This window comes from Erinaceus europaeus (genome assembly GCF_950295315.1).
Source record: "Erinaceus europaeus chromosome 6 unlocalized genomic scaffold, mEriEur2.1 SUPER_6_unloc_1, whole genome shotgun sequence".
Lineage (NCBI taxonomy): Eukaryota > Metazoa > Chordata > Mammalia > Eulipotyphla > Erinaceidae > Erinaceus > Erinaceus europaeus.
Window position 1 is genome coordinate 569,353 of NW_026647114.1, and position 10,315 is coordinate 579,667.

Consider the following 10,315-nt stretch of genomic DNA (forward strand, 5'->3'; position numbering starts at 1 on the left):
GGTTCTTTCTGGGCTGGTAATCTGCTTCCCTGAGCAGTGGACTGATTGTCTGGAGGCTGAGTAGGCAGCCAAACATGACTGGACAGGATCATATAGTGTAAGCTTCAGTACATATGAGTTTCTTTTCATTATCCTGAAACCTTAATTTCCCTGGACTCTGAAGTGTCTCAGAATTTTTGAAGCAGCCCTCTGTTTCTCAGCAGATGGTTTCCATTTCTGCTGTAATCAGGTCTTCTTGTGCTTTTTGTTTTTATTTTTCATTTTTTTTCAAATCCTCCTAGGTCATCCCCATTTATTTGCATATTTATTCGTTTATTTAGTCCTATATTACAGGAGGGGACATTTCTTCTGTTTGATAGATTTTTCTCTTATAATTGAAGAGAAGTTTACACTCACAATACATTTCCTGTCGTAAGTACTATACACATATGTTGAAGGCTGGGGGTGTCGGAGGTCTGTGGATATGAGACTGCTGCTTTACAATCTCTACAACCCAGGTTTGAAACTGCTATGAATGAACACAATCTAGGGGTTTTTTGACTTCCGGTCTCTTACCAACTCTTCTATTTCTCTTGCCTTCTGTCTCCGACTCTCACCAGCTCTCACTCACTCTGTCTGCACTCATTAATATTTTACTTATATATTATTTTACTGACAGGCCCAGATATACAAAGTGTTGTTTTTGATGGGTTATGTTGTTTTCACTGGGCTGGCTTCATCGGGAGGTAACAGATGACCAGGGTCTCATGGTTGAGCTGTAGGCAGTATCTCCTTATTCATGCAGGACGCAGCACAATATAAGAAAAGCTAAGCTAAACTCACGTTATAGTACAGTAAAACTCACAATGCTGTCTTTATATATACTTGCCAAGTAGGGTGGAAACAGGATGTGACATAGAGAGGGTGGAGAGAAAAGTGACTGGCGAAAATCAGAGTGTAACAAAGAGGGGATCAGGGTGTGACAAGGAGGGGGGGTGGAGCAAAAACCCATCATGAAACAGTGGGGATTGAACCAATGCCCTAGAGGGAGGTGCTTGTTAACAGCTGTTATGTAAATAGAATGAAGTGGTTATGTAAATAGAATAGTGTTAAGCAGGGGGGATTTAAACCAAATGAAACAGAAGGGGTCTCATGCATACCAACAATTCCCCCTTTCTTTTTAACTAATGGCCATTGCGGGGTGAACAGAAACGTATATCGTACAGGCGTTTTCAAAAGAACTGGCATATGACATGGAAAACAAAATAGGCGAGCAGCAATAACCAGTGTGATGCCAAGTGGAGCTTTTCTTGCCTCAAAGGGCAAGGCCTAGCAGGCTAAAGGGCATTTCTTGCCTCTGGGAGTGCTTCATGCCTCTGGGGGCATCTCTTGCCTCAAAGGGCATTTCCTGCCTCTGTGGGCATCTCTTGCCTCTTGGGGCGCTTCATGCCTCTGTGGGCATAACCTAATAAGGAGGGGGAGCTTTCTGACTCTGGGGAAGAGCCTGCAGGTGAGGGGACATGGTCTATAAAGTCTCAAGGCAATTGGCTGAAGTTAGTCTTTGAGAAACACAGCAGCATGTACCAGTAAGTCCGATGGAGGTGTCAGTTCAAAGTAGCTGACCACAGAAGAAAATTCCAGAGGATGAAACGCTGCAAGTCTGTCTCGATGGGGAAGTTGGTCACCAGAATTCTGCTTTTCTGTAGAGAGTGATCTTTGGAGACTGTGAATCTGTTTCTTCAGGACTTGCCAGGTCTCATCATTATTTCCAGGGGCGATGTCACAGAACAGGATCCAAATGGATTTCCAGGAATTCCATTTGAGTAGATGCTTTTTCATGTGAAGACTCTGACAGCTGAAATTCACTTACTTGTCAAACAAAACTTGTAGCAGATTTGAAGTTTACTATAATTGATAACTCCATTATAATTGGAAGTCCTTTCTCCTATGATTTTAAGGTTGTTTAAACAGTTAAAACTCAATAAAATATGGAAAGGTAAACAGAAGAACCACGGTTAAAAGCCTCAGGCATGAGAATAATTAACATAATCATTGCACTATCTGCCCCACACATAACTCATACCATTTTGAGGATTAAACATTTCAGATTCATGTCAAGACATAAAAGAGAAATCAAAGGAGGAAAAAAACAACTTTTTGGATTGTTTCTGGATGTCTCTAGAAATCATGGCTGAGTCCAGCTTTTTTTTTTAAGTTAATGTCAAACAAAAATTCAGTCATTCAAATCATTCTCTTATGAAACGCAACTTGAACCAGATTATCAAGATCTCACAATGTAGGATTAAGAATCCCCAGAGGGCGTACTAGTCCAAAAAGGTCCTCGAAATTCCATTTAGGGTGCTTCTGACTGTTCCGGCTGGATTGCTTCAGGCACCCATTTTTAAAAGTGTCTTCCCACCGAAGAAAGAATCCAATCAGGAGAGTAGAACTAGCCACGTGTCTCCATACTTGGGGACTGCCAGGGTACTGGAGAATGCTCCTCAAATTAGAGTAGTCCTTCTCCATGGGAAACATGCGAGAAGAAGTCCAGAAAGTCCCAGGGGAAATCCCCATGCATATCCCAAGGTCTACAATCACGGTCATAAAGAACCAAACTGTGGCCCAGAGCAAAATGTAGTCCTTTTCCTCAGGAAACATGGGAGAGGGAATCCAGAAAGTCCAAGGAGAAATCTCCATGCATCTCCCAAGCTCTATGATCCTGGTCATAAGAAACCAAAGTTCCCGGTCAGGGAACCGAAATGTGGCCCAGAGTAAAATGTTCCAGAGACAGACTAACTGTCTCATGATGAAACAGTAGAGGCTTTGGCAAACCTCTTCATAAGTAGAAAGGCAACCCATGGTGGATGGGTAGCCAAGTTTACTTATCTGGATGATGGGTGGGTAGGGTCCCACGTTGATGCCAGTCCATGATTCAGGGCTTATTTCAGTCCCTGTTCAGGCGACATATGTTGTTTTCAACGGGTTATGTTATTTTCACCGGGCTGGCTTCACGGGCGGGTAACAGACGACCAGGGACTCATGGTTGAGCTGTAGGCAGTATCTCTTTATTCATGCAGGATGCAGCAGAATCTAAGACAAGCTAAGCTAAACACAAGTTACAGTACAGTACAACTCACAATGCTATCTTTATATATACTTGCCAAGTAGGGTGGAAACAGAATGTGACATAGAGTGGTTGGAGAGAAAAGCGACTGGCAAAATCAGAGTGTGACAAAGAGGGGATCAGGGTATGACAAGGAGGGGTGTGGAGCAAAAACATATCATGAAACAGTGGGATTTGAAATAATGCCCTGGAGGGAGGTGCTTGTTACAGTGGTTATGTAAATAGAATAGTGTTAAGCAGGGGGGATTTAAACCAAATGAAACAGAAGGGGTCCCATGCATACCAACACAAAGAGAGTCACCAGGGCATGCTGAGCTCTGGTTTGTTTTGTTCGTGATTTCACCTAGGTTTCTGGAGCCTCAGCTTTGTAAGTCTCTCTGGCACAAGCCATACTCTGTCTCCTCATAGCCATGCCAGTATCCCTCAGAGTTTATAATAAAGAAACACATACATATATGTACATATATACATATATACATATATATCAGTCATTTTTATAATTGTTGACCTTTTTATTTGATCTTAATGCAGAATTACCACATTTCTAACAGCCTCCTTATTCATAAATAATTGTTCACATAGTTGGAGCAGGATTCACTACAATTATAAATTATAAAACTTCCAGGAGCATTTCCAATAGCCTATCAGTATCCTTATTGTAATTATCATAGCACAGAACTTGCCTCCATTTTCTAGTGTAAGCTTCAATATGTATGTGTTTCTTTTCATACTTGGGGATTCTTCATTTGCCTGGAGCCTGAAGTGTCAGGGAATTTTTCAAGCAGCGCTCTGTTTCTCAGCAGACGTTTTCTATATTTCTGCTGTAATCAGGTCTTCCTGTGGTTTTTCTTTTTATATATTTTTTTCAAATCCTCCTAGATCATCCCCATATATTTGCATATTTATTTTAACATTTAGTCCGATATCACATGAGGCGTCATTTCTTCTGCGTGATAGATATTCTCTTATAATTGAAGGGAACTTCTGACACACAATACATTTCCTTTTGCAGATACTACACACTACTACAACTACTACTGCACTGTTTTTGACAGTGACATCCAATACACAACGGATTAGTATTGTATGGCTCTAAAGAGTGTTCCCTATTTAACCTACAATGTTTTTAACCTCACAAATATTTATTCTGTTCTTTCTTGGGGGAGGAATGATTTACAGTCAACAGTTACATGTAATAGTGGCTAGGGGGTGATTTTTCCCGCTTTTCCTGTATTTCTGTACATCATTTGTAACTTTCTTATTGAGGAGAAGGAAACAGTCATAAATTGAGAGAGCAGGGACCAAGCAGAAAGAGAGACAGAGAGCCAGCTGCAGTTCTTATTTGCCACTAGCCAGCTTTTCCCTAGCTGGGTAAGTGGTGAAAAGGGGCACAAAATGGGGTCCAGGGCTTCCACAGAGTTCTCTGGCATTCTTACTTAGCCAGAATCAGGACTAGCTGGCTTGCCCTGACCAGCTAGGATCTCCGTACATAAGTTTCAGGTGAGGTTGGCTACCTAGACACCCATGCTCTGAGACTACTACGGGTGAGTTCTGAGCACACACAGACAGACACAGACAGACACACACACACACACACACACACACACACATTGCTGTCAGGTCTGGTAGTACAGCATATGGTGAAGACTGGAGCTTTCTGGGGTCTTTGGGCATGAGATCTGCTGCCTTACAATCACTACAAGCCAGGTTTGAACCTGTCATCAATGAACACAGTGTAGGAGGTTTTTGAATTCTGGTCTCTTTCCAACTCATCTATTTCTCTTCTCCCCTTCTCTGTCCCTAACTCTCACATGCTCTTAAACACTCTGTCTTCACTCATTAATATCTTACTTATATACTTATTTTATTGACAGGCCAGATATACAAAGAGAGTTACCAGAGCACTGCTGAGCTCTGGCTTGTTGTGTTGGCGATTTCACCTAGGCTACTGGAGCCTCAGTTTGTAAGTCTTTCTGACAAAAGCCACATTCTGTCTCCTCATATCCATGGCTGTATCTATCAGGCTTTAGAATAAAGATATACTTCCATATACATATATATATATAAATTTACATATATAAATATGCATATATATGTCATTTTTGGAATTGTCAACCTATGTAATTGAACTTAATCATAATTAACACATTTATAACAGCTTCCTTTTTCATTAATAATTGGCCACATAGCTATATCAGGATTCAATACAGTTATAAATAATAGAAACTTCCAGTAGCATTTCTAATAGCATTTCTATCAGCATCCTTATTGTAATTATCATAGTACAGAACTTACCTCCTTTCCTAGTGTAAGCTTCAGTACATATGAGTTTCTTTTCATTCTCCTGAAATCTTAATTTCCCTGGACTCTGAAGTGTGTCGGAATTTTTGAAGCAGCCCTCTATTTCTCAGCAGATGGTTTACATTGTCTGCTGTAATCAGGTCTTCTTGTGCTTTTTGTTTTTATTTTTCATTTTTCTCAAATCCTCCTAGATCATCCCCATTTATTTGAATATTTATTTATTTATTTACTCCGATATTACATGAGTGGTCATTTCTTCTGCTTGATAGATTTTTCTCTTATAATTGAAGAGAAGTTTACACTCACAATACATTTTGTGTCCTCAATACTACACACATATGGTGAAGGCTGGGGTGGTCGGGGATCTGTGGATATGAGACTGCTGCCTTACAATCTCTACAACCCAGGTTTGAACCTGTCATGAATGAACACAGTCTAGTGCGTTTTTGACTTCTGGTGTCTTTCCAACTCTTCTATTTCTCTTCTTGCCTTCTGTCTCTGACTCTCAACAGCTCTCACTCACTCTTTCTGCACTCATTAAGTGTACATAAGTGTGTTTCAGTTATGATTACCGCTGTTGTTTCTTTATTCCTGACACAGATTCTTAGGAACTGGGTTGTGCTATGACAAACAAGTTTCCACTGCACAAGTGGTTTTTCAAATATGAATGGCACATTGGATATTCTGGACACTGTTGTGCATTCTCCCAGGTGGTCCTCAGTTGGGTTCTTTTATTTGCTATTCCCATGCTGTATGACGAGTCCAGACAGGAGCTATTGGGTCATGTTGGCAAAACAGGGTCTTCGGAGGACAGCAGACAGTCCCAGGGGGCGGTTCTAAGAGACTGTGCCCTCTGAGCCAGAGGGGAGTGCCCAGTGCGTATTCATAGATACAGCTGGACAATTAGAGAAGAGGAACATCACTCTGAGGGGTGTAAACCAAGAGCTGGACAATGAGAACAGAGGAGAGGTTGCGAGGGCAGGACTCAGAGGGCAGCCTTCTGAAGGAAGCCTGTCAATGGGAGCTCAGAGCTGGCCGTAAAAGGCTGGACGTGCTTTGAGGAAGTGCGAAGCAGGGTTCAGCCTACGGCCCTGCCTTGCAGAAGCTGTCCATTGCGCATGTGTATAACTCCGTTTGTGCCTGTACCTCTGTGGATATGTGCATGTGTGACTGTATGGGTGTGTGTTTCTGTGTGTGTGTCTGTGTGAGGGAGGGAGAGACAGAGAGAACAACAGAATCGCTGTGGCACAGGTGATTTTGTGCAAAACACTTGGCATATTCTGATTTACCTCTCAATATTGACACCATTGTAGCTCTCCTTGGCACTTGGAAACTTTTTTTATTTGCAGATGTAAAGACACTGAAGAGGGAGAGGGTTTGCCCTGAGGCTTTCACAAGGAACTAGCAGGTGCCCTATGTGTGTTGCCAGACTAGGAAACTTGTGGTGCCTGTCCATGTGGAGAGTCTCCTGGATGAGTTCCTTCTCGAGCCATTTTTGCTGGGTCCCATTGGAGCTGCATATAGCTAATGATTTTGAGATTTTACTCCTTTGGACAATTTTTTTCCTGATGCACAGTTTCTCTCCAGGTTTTAGCAATCAATTGCGTGAATGTCATATCGCATCCATTGTAGAAAATGATTACATCAGTGTCTTGCTGTAACTCTCTGTCTCTCTCTCTGTCTCTCTCTATATATAATACATATATATATACATATATATATATATATATATATATATATATATATATATATATGTAACATGTAGAGGTCTGAAAATATATTTTAGCTAGAGACCTGCACAGCTCTGGATTCGGGTAGTAATGTGGATACACCTAGCCCTTCTGAGCCACAGTCATGAGAGACATCTCACAGAGCCATTCGTTTACCTCTTGTCACTCTACAAATCTCTCTCAGCACAAACTACAGCTGCCAAATCATCTACTTCCCTCTTGCTGGGACCAAGCAGGAAAAGAGACAGAGAAACAGCTGCAGTTCTAATTTGACACTAGCCCAGCTTTTCCCTAGCTGCGTATGTGGTGACCAGTGGCTCAAAACGGGGTGCTGGGCTTCCACATAGTTCCCTGGCATCTCCAACAGCTGTGCCTCCAACCCATGCTCCCTTCGTTTCCATGTAACTATGGATCTGCTCTAGGCACTTCTCACCTACATATGCCAGATACTTAACACCTCTCCCCTCCACCCATGAAACTTTGATCTTTTACTTGAGTGTTCTTTTCCTGATACAGTTTCTCTCCAGGTTTTAGCAATCAATTGTCTGAATGTCATATCGCATCCATTGTAGAAAATGACTACATCAGTGTCTTGCTCTTTATCTCTCTCTCTCTCTTTCTATATATATATATGTGTGTGTTTGTAACATGTAGAGTTCTGAACATATATTTTAGCTAGAGACCTTCACAGCTCTGGATTCGGGTAGTATGCGGATACACCTGGCCCTTCTGAGCCACAGTCATGAGAAACATCTCACAGAGCCATTCTTATACCTCTTATCACTCTACAAATCTCTCTCAGCACAAACTACAGGTGCCAAATCATCAACTTCCCTCTTGCTCTTTTTGTCCACCGAGTCCTATCCCAAAACTGTAAATCAAAGAAGAAATAGACATAGTGCAGTTCCCTGCACACAGGACAGGCTGAGGCTGGACAAGGGTGATGAAATACGCCACCCTGCATTTAGCTGGAGAATCACTAAAACTACTTCCAATTTGGAGAGGCAAGGGCAGTTTTGCAGAGTGGGCTGCAGGCCAAGTGTTGCTTCTCAGAGTGGGCTAAGACCTAGATGTTCTAAGTGTAACCTTTCATCACAAACATAAAATAACAATGCCATTTGTAACAAGTATGCATGGGCATGGAGGGTTTGTCTTCAGTGCTCTGGCACTGATCAACACAGGGACAGAATCTGTCCTTTTCAGTCACTGTCATTCTGTCTCTCAGACTGTCTCTGTGTGCCTTCTTCCTTGGACCCTTCCTGGAAGTCAGTGCATGCATCATGAACTCTGTCTTCACGGTGTTAAAAATTTCCTTTCTTTGCCCTTTGGATTACTTAGTCTTGTGCATATGGCATAGTAAAGAGGGGAACTGAGGAGACAGCGTTGCTGCTGCAGGTAACAGGCATATGTCCATCTCCAGCTGCAGCTGTCCAGGCGCTCTGTGCTTGACTCCCATTCTCAAGGGCCCTGTGGCTGACACTCAGACTAAATGCAGCCCTCCTCAATTTCCTGCACTGCATCTTTTTCCTTATTCAATGAGAGCCTAGGTTAAGAGAAGTGAAACTCTACCACCCTGGCACACACATTGTGCTTTCCCTCTATTAAGCCTAATGTAAAGTATCTGTGGTACTGATGGCCACACCAGTGTCCAGAATTTCCACGCAAAAGGGAAGCTTCCAGGGTTCAGAAAGAGGGAGTTTTGATGGCTGTGAAATGTCTTTTCCAAGTGCCTCCAGGGGTTTCAAATCCTTTTGAAACCTGAAGTTCTTTCTTGTATCTAGGGAATATTCTCACGTCTTGCCAGAAGAGCAGCCCAACTAGGAGCACAGCTATCCTGGGGTCAGGAGGTCTGCCAGCCTGCTAGTTCCTGGAGGGATTCCTGAGTTTGTCCTCAGGGCCCAAGTGATAACAGCTGTTTCCAATTGCCTTTATTAGCAGCATCCAGGCCCTCAGGTGAGGTTCGGGGATGTGATCTCCACTGAAAGCACCGAATTCAGCCAATGGAGGCATCCGTCTTTTGTCTGTCCATAGCAAGGGCCCGGGGAGTTTGTGCTTCCTGCAAGCAGAGAGACTTTGTATGTGACACTCATGCATGCCTCCTTCTGGGAATCTCTCTGAGTGTGATGTGTGGACACCAGGACACCATGATCAGGGATGTGAGGCCACAGGAGCAATTGCCTTAGCCGGACCCAAGGGTAGGTGTAAGGGACCGGGTTCATCCACTATTTGGTCGAACACAGTTCCCATCTATGTTGAAACACAGCTCTTTCTTTGTACTTTCTGTGTGTGGAATCTGCTGCCCTGAGAAGTGGACTGAGAGCCTGGAGGCTAAGTAGGCAGCCAAACGTGACTGGACAGGCTCATGCCCCTGAATTCTGAAGGGATCCCCAGCTTCCCCCGTTGGCAGTTTTTGGATGATAGATAGTGAGGCATGGGATTGAATAGGGAAATCAGGAGATTTAGACATGAGAGTCCCTTTGCAAATGCATTCTTGCTTAGCCAGAATCTGGGCTAGCTGGCTTGCCCTGACCAGCTAGGTTCTCTGTACATAAGTTGCAGGTGAGGCTGGCTACCTTGCCACCCATGCTCTGAGACTATTACAGGTGAGCTCTAAGCACACACAGACACACACTGTCAGACAGACAGACAGACACACACACACACATTACTGTCAGGTCTGGTAGTACAGCATATGGTGAAGGCTGGGGCTGCCTGGGGTCTGTGGGCATGAGAGCTGCTGCCTTACAGTCTCTACAAGCCTGGGTTGATCCTGTCATCAATGAACACAGTGTTGGAGGTTTTTGAATTCCGAGACACTGAAGAGGGATAGGTTTTTGCCCTGAGGCTTGCACTGGGAACTAGCAGTTTCCCTGTGTGTGTTGCCAGACTAGGAAACTTGTGGTGCCTGTCCATGTAGAGAGTCTCCAGGATGAGTTCCTTCTCAAGCCTTTTTCAATCCTGTTTGAGCTGCATATAGCTAATGATTTGAAGATTTTACTCATTTGGACAATTCTTTTCCTGATGCACAGTTTCTCTGGAGGATTTTGCAATCAATTGTCTGAATGTCATATCGAATCCATTGTAGAAAATAACTATATCAGTGTCTCTCTCTCTATCTATCTCTATATATATAATATATATGTAACTTGTAGAGGTCTGAAAATATTTTTTCATCTACAGA